Genomic DNA, 12967 nt, shown 5'->3' on the forward strand with positions numbered 1-12967 from the left:
TGCTTGGCAGCCCTAGTTTTTGCTGTCCTTCCTGCCCTGGTTTTAATATAACCTTGTGCGAGGCTTCAATGGTGTCTGGAAGTCACTGGGACAACGACATGAATTGGCACCTGACTCTGTTACATAGCTCCTGTAGGAAGTCACGCTTCAGAAGGTGCCCTTCCTTGCTCCCTAGACCACACAATACAGCAGGAGGATTTTCCCCACTGAGATATACTTGTTGTGCTTATGTCCCCCTCAGCTGTTAGCAACCAAAGCACACTGAGAAGAGGTCGGTGATCCAAGTTACCCCACAAAGTTTTCCTTGACCCTGCACAATAGTGCAGTCCAGAGGAGTCCAAATTATGAGGAGCTTATTAGGAGAGTTTTGGGGAGCTTACTAACAATGACAAACCATCTGCTGCACTCTGCTGCCTCTGTTAGAGTTTCTACCGGCCTGTGACTACACACATCCCTCGTTAAATGAGTACTTTACTTACGATACTTGCTAAACAAGGGACACACATACCTACCTTTGTTCACTAGACAAGTGAACTCCCCCCACTGATATGAGCCTTATCCCCTCCCCTCGGTTCCATCCCGCCTCAGCCTGAATCCCCCACCGGACCCGCAGACACCAAATTGCCACAGCCTGACTCCCCCGCACCAGCCCCACGCACCCCAACCCCCGCAGCCTTAACCTCCCCGCCAGCCCCGCAGACTTCAAACCGCCACAGCCTTAACCCCACCACCCTTCCCCCAGACCCAACCTGCAGCAGCCCGAACACCCCCGCCTGTCCACCCACCCCCGCCCCCCGCATGGACCCAACCTGCCACCAGGTTTTAACTCCCTCCTTCTCATGGCCCCAAACTGCCCTCAGCCTTTAACCCTTCCCCCAGCCCAAAGTTCACCTACTTTTCAAAAGCAGCACCACCTGCTGCCACTCCTTCCCTGAGGTAGGAGCCCTAGGAACCAATCAGCGACTTTAACGTGTATTTAATGGGAATTTAGTGTCCCTCTTACGAGTTTTCACCTACGAGCAGAAAGTTGGGAGCCAATTGTGCTCGTCTAGCGAGGGATGAGTGTACTGAATCCCACACACACAGGTGCCATTATCTATTTGGTAATACTAAAATACTTTTCCCATTTAAATTTTTCCTGACCTCAGTTCTTGCAACATTACATACACATGTCAGCAAAACCACACGATAATGTGCAGCAAGCCTAAGTGGGAAAAGGAAGCCCCCTCTGCTAGTTACTGTGCGCGTAACAGCTACACTCCTTTTGTTTACATGCAATGATTTTTCATCAGTTCGTTACACACTTATGGGCCTAAAGCAGCCTTTCTCTCCATTGGCTGGTCGGTGTTCTCCAGAGCACCGTGAACCATTCTGAAGTCTTTTGTTTTGTTCAGAAGAGACGGGAGCGTGGTTTCAGTGGGGGGGGTGGGGGGGCAGGTTGAGAGGTCATTTGAAGTGAAGACAAAGCCCAGTGGAGGCAGCCGCTGACTTTAGCAGGAAAGGGGAGTTTTGCAGGAGGCACCGCAATAAAACTAAAATACAGGGGCCAATTTTTGCAAGATTTAGAGAGACAAACATCTCCTTAAGGATAAGTTTCTTTCTCTTTATATTTCACATTTGCTGAACCTGATAAGAAATCTTATAGAAACCTGACCCTGGGAATTCCTGCTCAGTCTTTCCAAGGCCACACATCTCTCTTCTGGGAAGCCTGATGGTCTGTGTTGTTGTTAGGAAAGTACCATGGCACAATTTTAATTCTGATGACAAAGTTCATTCTGTGGGAGTGACCTAGAGTCCAACTGTTATGCAAAGCTACTAACTTCACCGTAGGGATGTTGTGTGGCTCAAGACAAACCCTAATGCTCACTCAATAAATGACAAAATTATATTTGGCTATTTCTTTCTGCAAGAACAAAACAGAACTTCCCTTACCCAACGATTCCTGGTTACATTGCACCTGCAGCGTGGATGCTGACAGACTAGCCCAGCCTCTGGGTAAGATGGGTGGGCCCCTGACTCCATGCTTCCAGAATGAGAATGGTGTCAGGTGTCAGGGGCTGGGCGGGGCCGGGAGCAGCCAGACCTCAGTGGTATGTGGAGCTCACCATGCTGCCTCCCCTCAGAGCTTCCTGGAGCGTGCTACGGGGGGCTGCTGCACAGATGACTTAAAGGGCCCAGGGCTCCAGCTGTTGCCCCTCCTGCAACAGCAGCAGGAGTCGGAGCCCTTGGCCCTTTTAAATCTCTAGGCCCCAAGGCAACCACCCACTTCCTCCCATCAGAGGGCCTGAGTCACAGACGGAAACATTTTTTCCTTTTTATCCTTGAGTGCAACAGTGCCTCTTCAGGGATTACATCCCACGCAGTGCAATCAAGAGTCTTGGTGTATAATTATTGTTTGACAATAGCAAATGGGCCAGCCAAATTCTAGAAGAACCCAAAAGTAGAGCAGCACTTCAGATGCAGATGTGTTCGTCATCCCACAGTTACTAACTAGCGTGGTAAATTCTTAGACATAGTGTAAATCTTGTCAGTGTCAGGGAGACAAGGCTGTCCTCCTAGTGCGCTATGTGGGGAGAAGGAAGTAGAACATTAAGAATGGCAGCTGCACAGGTGGCGGGAGGGAGCTTCAGCCAGGGCAAGCAAGCCAGAGGGATGATCTGGACAGGCAAGCACAGGTGATGGAACTGGAGGGCTGCTGCAGCACCCCCACATTTTATGTAGGTTCCCAGCTGCTATCGGTTCTGTGCCCAGGATCCCAACTTCATCCCGGGCCTCTGCCACTGGCCCCATGCCCATGGTCCTGTCTGCCGCCCAGGACTCCATCACTGGCCTTGCACCTGAAGTCTCAGCTGCTACCCTGGAATCTGCTGCCAGCCCCATGCCGAGGGTTCCAGCTGACACCCTATCCTCCACCACTGGCCCTGCTCCTAGAGTCCTGCATAAACCACATGGCGCTGCCTCGGGCACCACTAAATGTGGGGCACTTCATATTCTGTTTATGCCTAAGGAGAGCCCCTCAGGGAGACACCCAGTCCTACATATCTTCATGAAAGCTGTGAGAAAATCCCCATTAGCAGATTATAGCATTGCCAGTGATCCGTGAACAGACAGGACCACAACACTGCCAGGAATGAAAGTCACAGGACCCTTGTACATAAAGCAAATGCCCTTAGCGTGTCATGAGACATACCAGCTGGCTAGACCTGGTGAGGGAAACCTCCAGGGGCCAACACTATCTTGCACGAGTACATAAACCCTGGATCATCAAATGCAGGTAGCTAGGGAGGAAATGGTTTCAGGAAGACAAAGGGGTTTTTAACCCACACTCACTCACCACCAAACCCTGTGAATCTGATCCCACCCACGTCTTCCTGCAGCTCAGCATTCTCTATGCAAGTGGCCTCCGAATGGTTTATGCCCAAGATCACTTTTCAAATATAAGGGCAACCTAAGATCTGCCTGATCCCTTACCTGAGGCCCCGTCCCTTCCTCAAAGTTCCTTCCCCCCCATTGCTCTCTCTCCCCATCCTCACTCAGTTTTGCGGGATTGGGGAAAGGGGTTGGGGTTCGGGAGGGCATGGCAGGTGCAAACTCTGGGAGGTTGTTTAGGAGCAGGAGTGGGCTCTGAGCAGGGCAGAGTGCTGAGGTGCAGGAGGAGGTACAGGGGACTGACTCTGAGGGAGGCTAGGGATGGGGCAGGCTGCATGAAGGGATGTGAGGTGCTGCCTCAGACAGGAGGGGCTGGGCTGGGGTAGGAGATTCGGGTGTAGGAAGGGATGTGGGTTTCTGGCTCTGGGAGGGGGCTCAGGGCTGGAGCTTGACTTTTTGGATTGGTGCATGTAATTTGATTACTTTAACAATTTTAATCTCAACCTATTCTCTTCTCGTCTTTTCTAATTAAACTGTAGCTCTTAGACTCTTAAGGATTGGCACAGCATGCTGTTTTGGATGAGATCGGAAGCAGGGGTCAGCAACCCCATGGCACCGGTGCCAAGAGTGGCACACAAGTCGATTTCCACCGGCATGCAAGGTGGAAGCTCAACCCCAGCCCTCCTCCCCAATGCGGTAAAGACCTTGCTCAACGCCACGCCTCCTGTGGATTAATAAAAGACTCGCGAATGCTGCCAACCACCACCTAAACGGTAAAGCTGTGCATCTTAATGTACAACTATCCACAAAGTTTTTGTAAGTCGGCCTATTAGTAATTTTTAAAAATATCACTGGCACTTGGATCATACATAGAGGTCAAAAGGTCAGATTTTGGCAGTCTGCATGGGAAAGGTTGCTGACCCCTGGTCTGAGGTATACATTGACCCGGGTATGTGGCTGGTCCTTTCAGGCTGGATGAACCTGTTCAGATCGGGTGAGATTGGTTTTCATCATCTGCGTAAGGAGGGATACTGGTTGGGGCACAGGAGAAGCTGGCGTGTGCAAGGGAATTGTTTGTGTGACCTCCTGCTGACCAGCGTGGCACCAGAAGTGCTCTTTGTGACGGTTTGGTGTGCCTTTTAGGGGAGGACTTCTCACCTTGGGCTGTCATTAGTTCTGTTTTAAGCAATTTGCCCTTATTTGGCTCTCTCAGTGGTGCCCAGAAAACCTTGTAACATTACACAGGGGCAGGGGCACACCCTGACATCAGTGCCTCCTGCCCACTCTGCATCACCAGCAGGACGATACAGGGCAAGAGGCTGCGACATGGAAGGAGGGGCACCTGAGCACATGCTGACGGCTGTGCTGGCTCTGCTTATCAGCAAGGCTGTCTCACAGCCAGAGATTGTACTGGGGAGTCTACTGGGAGAGTCTCCAGGATCGACCAGTCGATCGTGATTGACTGGTCCATGACCACTGCTCTGCACTAATCCAACCTGCTCAAACACCCTCATGTTCCAGGCTGAGAACCCTCCCTGTCATCATATCGGATCTCTCCACAGTCTGGACCCATCCCTGTTGGCTCTGATGCCTCTCCCACACCACACCCCAGGCTCAGGATCAACACACACACACACCCCGCCAAACCTGCCACACTCAGAGAAACATCTCTTCTTACCTGACACCCATCAGCACCAGGGTCAGAAAGAATCCTCAGAATGCTCAAAAATCCCTACTCCTGCTGATCGCTGGGCCTGGACGAGCGGAGGCAGCATGGAGAGACGGTGGGAGCAAGGAGCCCTGTTCTCTGCCTCTACATGGCAGCTCTGAACTATCGCCACAGACACGTGTGTTCCTGCTCTGTGTTCCTACCCACTGTCTGTGCACTCTAGAGACTCCCGCCACGGTGGTGGCCACAGGATCTACTACAGCTTTCAGGGGCTGAAACAAGAGTCCCCTGTCCACAGCAGGTGGTACTGCGCTCGCAGTATAGCCATGATACACGGCGTCTGCAGCGTGGCTGACGGCTGTGCCACATCTGAAGGGGCTTTGGCTGTGTAAAGCTATTGAGGTGAATGAAATGTTCTCCTCCACTCAACTCGATGTAATGAAATAGCTTTTGAGCACTTCATCTGAGCACTTCCAAAATCCCAGGAAATGTTCTAGGCATCAGGAGGCAAAGCTGGGGATGTACAATTTCCAGAAATTTTGAAGGCGTGGAAAAAAGTGCCCCCTTTTCCATGAAATTCTGGAAATAAATGAAATATCTGCAGTAGTTATTAGCTCAGGGACCTGCAGACCGCACATGCCTGCCACTTTTGGCATGTGAGTTGATTGTAGGCATCACATGGTGGAAGCTCAGCCCTGCCTCTTCCCTCCCCATGCAGCATTGAGGGGAGAGGAACACAGCGTCACAGCCCCTACCAAGAAAGCTCTCACCACGGCACAGTGCTAGGGCCGGTGCCTCCGTCTGAGGCAGGGTGCTGAAGCCCAGGGCCCTATCCAAGAGAAGAAGAGTTTTTGAATTCCACCCCCACCTCATAATGATAGGTGCACTCAAAGACCCATAAGAGGAGAGATGCAGCTAGCCCTGGAGTACAGCACCTGCCTAATGGAACTGTGGATGTTCAGGTTAAGTTCTTGAAGTGTATGTTGTGTAAAGACTCATTTTCTTTGATCTGTTTTAAATTTATTGCATTTTAGTTTCTTTGTAATGCCCCCTTTTTCCTGCGTCATGAGCAGGGAAACCAGTTTTCCATGATAAACCCACCAAAAGTCTAATAAAAATAAAAAGTCACTTGCCATGATTACAATGAAATCAGACATTAGGACTTGATTAATTGAGTGATTGATTGATGACTTCACTGTAAGTAGGACCATTAGTGACTTTAAAAAGTATCAGCACCACTGGAGCCAAACAGAGAGGTCAAAAGGTTCAGCACTCTGCTTTGGAAAGATTGCTGACCCCAGTATTAGCTTATCAAAAGTAAAAATGTATTCTGTATAATTTAGCTAGGACATAAAAGGTACTTTTTTGGTATATTAATGAAATAGATGAGTATAGATTATTTTTAATTCAAATAATAAAGACTAATATAGTTAGTATTAAGGATGGAGCTACAGCTTCAAACTAAGGTATTTAAGTAAATTATTTTATCTTTTGGCTCATAGGAAACAAATACTGTATAAAATGCTGAACATAGAAAGCACCGCTATTGTTACAAACTAAAAGGAGGTTATATCCTTTGGGCTCCAGAACAGTATGTAAACAGACCTGACCTCACATCATGCAGATGCACAAAAAAATTATGCTTCTACTAAGGCTTTCAATGAATCATGGTTATCTCATGCAATTAACTTAAAAAAAATTAATCACATTTAATCACAGGCTTAACCACACTGTTAAACAATAGAATACCAATTGAAATATGCTAAATACTTGGGATGTTTTTCTTCATTTTTTCAAACATATTTATTTCAATTACAACACAGAATACAAAGTATATACTACTCACTATATACTAATTAATTACAAATATTTTCATTGTAAAAATGATAAGCAGAAGAAATGGTATTTTTTCTGTTCACCTCTTACCAGTACTGTAGTGCAATCTCCTTAACATACAAGTGCAAGTTATAAATGTTAATTATTATGTTACATAAATTAATTCAAAACTAAAGCAATTAAAAGTTTTAGAGCCTACAAGTTCACTCAGACCAACTTTTTTCCAGGCAATCACTAAAAGAAAAAAATGTGTTTACAATTAGTGGAGATAATGCTGCCCGCTTTTTATCTACGTCATCTGAAAGTTAGAACTGATATTTCACATAGCGCTTCTGTAGCCAGTACTGCAAGGTATTTACATGACAGATACGCTAAACATTCATATGCCCCCTTCATGGTCCAGCCACGATTCCACAGGACACGTTTCTATGGCACTGATGCTCCTTAAAATGTGTTGATTAATTTGTGACTGAATTCCATGGGGGAGAAATGTATGTCTCCTGCTCTGTTTTATCCACATTCTGCCATGTATTTCACAATGCAGCAATTTTGGATGATGCTCCATGCTCATGCTGTTCATTTTCACTGCGGATTTGACCAAATTCAAAGAAATATCTGTGATGAAATGGGTCAAAGAAATCCTCTTGGGGCTTGTCCCCTGGTGTACTGTTCAAGCCACTGATGCCCACCTCCTACCCTTTGGGGCTCCCCACCACCCTGTTCTGCTGGGCCAGAAGCTCTGGTGTCCTTCAGAAAAGGCAGAGATTTGGCGTTACCACCCTCCTGCAGAGCAACACAGATGATGAACCAGTTCATCTTCAGGACGGTTTAGCTATAAGGGCTAAGCACACAGGAAACCAACCCACAAAAGGGACCAAACCCCCTAATAAATCTGTCTTACTCTGCAAAAATTTTACAGAGAGAAAACTCATGAGATTAGCCCTTTTTATTAATAAAAGAGAGATATGCACAGAGGTTGCTCCCCTACCCTCATAACAATTACACGGGGCTTGATGATAAATACAAGTGTTTTTATTAAGTATAAGAAGTAGGATTTAAATGGTTGCAAGTGATAGTAGCCCAGTCAAAGTAACGAAGTAAAAATAAACAATGGATGCCAGCTACTTCTAATCCACTAAGAAACTTGTTACGTGCAAATTCTTACCCTGAACAGCTGTTCTTATTTCAGATAAAATACTTCATATCAGAGTTGATCTTTACTCTGGCCTGTGTCTACACCTTTTTTCAGAGTTCTTTGTTTCCAGGTCCCAGCCCCTGAGTGTGACTCCCCAGCCCCTCCTATCGTGGGCAAGGAAGTTTCAAAGGCCATGTGAAGATAAAGATCTGATAGTTTGCCGTTCCTTAAATACACTTACCCTCAGGGTGGGAACCCTGTGTCTAGACACTCCATTCTGTTGGAAAAGTATTACATTCAAGATGAATTCCAGTATTGGAGTAGAATCCATCATCAGCATGGACACATATTCTCTCAAATAGTCACTGAACCAAGAAAGAACACATGAACATTTAGCATATCTAGCATATAAAAATATTGTAATGCTATTTACCAGAGAGGCTTGTGAATGGTTGTTCTTGCTTTCAGGTGAACTAGCGGTAGGACCGAATGGATTGTAGGTTCTAGCATTTTACATGGTTTTATTTCTGAATGTATTTATTTTTGTACATAATTATACATTTTCAAGGTCAACTTTTATGATAATATAAATAGACTACTTACTTGTATTCAGTGAATTGAAAAATACTATTTTTTATCTGGCAGTGCAAGTATTTATAAGAAGAAGTGAGCGCGGCACACTGTATTCTGTGTTCTACATTAAATGAATGTATTTGAAAATATGAAAAAAATCCAAAAAACATTTATACATTTTTGCTTTCCATATAATTATATATATTCCATTATTTCTAATAGTACAATCAATCACACAATTACTCACAAATAATTTCCTTAATCACAAGCAGCCTGAGTTTGTAGGGAAATATTTATTCATTTGTATACTTATTATTAGAAAGAATTTTGAAGGCTTGATGGGCAACAGGAACAATATTATTTTAAACAATCCTCAAATATTTATTTATTTTTCATTCTGAGAGAAAATATTTCATATCACAGTTTCTTTTCAATTTTACCCAAATTTTCCTATTTTTCCATACTGGGCCTCAAAAAAAGAAATTCCATAAAAAGTTTTTTCCAAAAAAGTTTTCAACTTTTCTTCTGGATCCTCATGTCTGCAGAGCTCTATTGATTTTAGTAAAAATTAGAAAACTGGAAAATCCCTAAAGGTTGTTTCTTACTCTCTCTACTGAGGTGCACCTAACAGTGCTAGAGTCAATGCAGAGGGAGTTAGAGGTAGCAGGGAGAAAAGGTGACTTTCTTCCTTCCATGCGTGCTGCTGCCCCAAAGCCTGCTCCATGTTTTGGGAGCAAAAGAGAAGCGGAGAGGATAGAAGCCATAGGCCTGTCCCTTTCCATCCAGAGCCATTGGTAGAATTAACCCTCCTTCATCGGAGGCAGAGGAGAGTGAAAAGTGAGGGGCACAGAAAGCCTGGCCTGAAGGGAGGGAGAGAATGATGAGGGAAGGAGAGAATGATGGGACCAGATACAGCCCCTGGTCTGAAGCAGGAGAGTACATGGAATCCCTGAGATACGTGGGGATCTGGTGAGTGCGTTCTACAGGAAATCTCTGTGCCCAGCGAATTCAGGATCTGTGTTGTAACAATCATTCATCAGGTAGTGTTGTTTCTTTAGCTCCAGCTGTCATAGCTCATGCATTTAGCTGTAGATATTCCCAGTACAGCCCTAGTATGTCAGCTGAGAAAGCAGTCAGTGCACACGGAGTTTGCGGGGCAAACAGAGGGATGCAAGGAGCCTCTGGTATGTGCCATGAGCTAGTACGGCACCAAAGAAGCTTCTAGCCCAGGGTTTCAGAACCTATGGGTCGGGACCCAAACATGGGTCACCAGCAGCTCAGAGCTGCATGTGATCTTAAAGAAGCCATTTGCAGCTCCTTAACACTGCCACAACCAGCAGCTATCTCTATCCATAGAAAAGAGATTATGGATTACAAAGACCATTGATAATTGTAGCTATCCCAGGCAAGACTCTTGCAGTAATTTTTGCCCCTCCCTTCCCTGCTTTTCCCCTCTTCTATGTAGCTAATGTGTCGGTTTTCTTTTTTTTTTGTTTCTATCTCTCCCCAGCCCCTGAGTGTGACCCTCCCGGTCCCCCTCAGCCTGAATGTGACCGCCCCAGCCTCTGAGTGTGACCCCAGTCCCCTAGCCCCGAGTGTGACCCCCCAACCCAAGTGTGACTCCCCAAGCCCCTGAGTGACACATAGCCCTTGAATGTGACCCGCCAGCCTGAATATGACTCCCCCAGGCCCTGAGTGTAACTAGCCCCACTCCCTGAGTGTGATCCTCCCAGCCCCTGAGTGTGACTCCCCAGCCCTTCCAGCCTCTGAATGTGACTCCTCCCAGCCCCTGCATGTGACTCCCCCCAGCCTGAGTGCAACTCCCCCCCAGCCCTGAGTGTGGCTCCCCAAAGCCCCTAGCCCTTGAGTGTGACCCCCAGCCCCTGAGTGTGACTTCCCCCAACCCCTCCAGCCTCTGAGTGTGGGGTTTAAGCGGGGGAAGTTGGGGGGGGGAACAATTTGGGGTTGAGGGTCTTTCCCCCACCACAACTCAGATCAACTATAATAAGAAAATAATAAACTATAATAAAAGTAATGTAATTACTTTATTATTATTTATGTATTTTCCCTTTCTCTATGAAATAACTACTATGAATATATAAACATGAGGGGGCACAATTTTATATTCTTGCCTCAGGTGCAAAATTAGCTAGTTATGGCACTGCTCCCCCTATGCATTTTTAATTGCCTTTGGTCACCGAGTCTTCCTGAATCGGTCCCTGTCTGGAAAAGCTTGGGAACTGCTGCTCTAGTGAATAGTCGCCCCTTGCTTTTTTGTGTGGTCATTTCCACAGTCTCTTCTGAGAGGGTCTGTGACACCAGAAGAAACAGGACAATACATTCCTGGGGAGGAGGATGCATGCCTTGTCTTAGCTTTGGATTTTGTCATCGACTGTAGGGAGAGAAAGCTAATAAAAGGAGAACAACGAGGAAGGGAAAATCTTTTCTTTTGAAATCTGAATCTTGCCACATAGCAAAACTGAAATGACACCTTTCAACAGATGGCCTCTCATAATGACAGACGCTTGTATGATCTAATTCTCTGTTTAATCACATCTGATATGGTTGTTTGGAATAAAGAGGGAAGGAACATTCTAGGGTATATAAAGCTCTTCAGAACAACACATCCACCTTCTATGAGATGAGAAACTGAAGACAGGTGAGTGAACTATCAAGCTTATTCAGAATGAGGACTACTCTCTATTCTACTCAGTAAAATCCTATGTGTGGTAATGGTAGGCCATCTCCTTTCTCACTGATGTCAGTGAAAAATGTTCTTGCCTTTGCCATTTAGAGGTTGTTAATGTGTCTCTTCTGGACAGTGATTTCTAGGTAAGAGGTATTTGCTGATTATTCAGATTATAGAAAACTAGAGTCATGGACCAGCTACAAGTGGGTTGGGAGGTGCTATCTCCTTTCCCCTACTGAAAGAAATGATTAATTTAGTAATCATCTGCACAGGGTGTGCAGGTTACCTTGGCATAGGAAAATGGCCATACTAAACACTATTAACAATATATGTCCTGGTCAAATATTACTAGGGTTTGTATTTGGACGCAAACTATTAAGCTAGGCCCCGAAAGATAAATTATGAATGTCAACAAAACTGAATTATTGCAACTTGATTCTGAATGTATTCTCTTGCCTCTCTCCTACCATGTAACTACCTAATTTGTGTGCTGTGTCAGCAAGAGGCAGGTACACTGTTACGGATCCTGCCCCAATGTTTAGATATAGATTTCCTTTCTATCTTAGTATTTGACATTCAGTCAAGAACATGGCCCCATCGTTTCAAACATGACCTCTTTGTACTGTAGCACATAGGTCTAGTGTCCCCTTTTTATACTCACTGCCTTGGTTTTGGTATATTAGTAGTAGTAGGCATTCTTCAGTCTACGTAGGCTATGGATTGCGCCCTTTGTAGCTCCATTTGGAATCATCATTTGCAGTGTCGACTGTGACTGTGAAGGCCCACACGAGAGTGACAGTCCTTGCTGCATCTGTTGCATGTGTAATGGGTGTCTGGCAGGTCCTTACCATGCTTTCTGTGGGCTCTGCTGGCTCATCCTGTGAACGTGGCCAAGCCAGCAGAGCCACCGCTGCCTGAGGAGGGTGTGCATGGTTGGGATTCCAGCTTGCTCAAGGACAGCCGTGTTGGACACTCTGTCTTTCCATGATATTCCAAGGACTCACTGCCTTGGTTTTGGTACATTAGCCTTTCGTTACACAGTATTCAGCTCTAATACAAGAAACCTACAGGCCTGTACCTTGTAAGACATTTTGCTGAAGTGATTTAACATAAATTGGCATAAATGCAATCAAGTGTAAGAGGCTGCAAACTTTGACTTAGATTAAAAGCCTAATGGTTATCTTTAGATACTGGGAAGTCAGCAGAGCTCACTCAATGGTAGGAGTTAGAATTTACCAGTAAATGCTACCACAAGAAATGTTAAATAATCACCACAACTTCACTTAAGGAAAGGATAATGGATATGTTAATGAACTCAGAAGGCAGTTACATGGCTCAATATGTTAACCTATCAAATCAGCACCTCAATATTAGGTTGGGTGAAACAGCTAAATTTGGGCATAGAGTATGAGTAGATGATCAGATCCCATGACAGGGCAGCCACCATGATGGGCTTCTTCCTTCACTGTCTGCTTCCTGCCACTTGACCCTTCAGCTCATTGAGGAACTTGGTACATTGGACACAGTGGCATGATAGAGAGAAAATTGGTCTGGTGTCTCTTACCTTGTGGTCCTTAAGGAAGGGTGCGAGTATGGAATTCTGAGAGCTTATGTAAAGAATGATGCCACCAATAGCCCCAATACTGTCTTATCTCTGTCTTCTCACATGGCTTTGTGGCTTTGTTCCTTGTTCTGA

The sequence above is a fragment of the Carettochelys insculpta genome, chromosome 1, assembly GCF_033958435.1.
Source record: "Carettochelys insculpta isolate YL-2023 chromosome 1, ASM3395843v1, whole genome shotgun sequence".
NCBI classification, from domain to species: Eukaryota; Metazoa; Chordata; order Testudines; family Carettochelyidae; genus Carettochelys; species Carettochelys insculpta.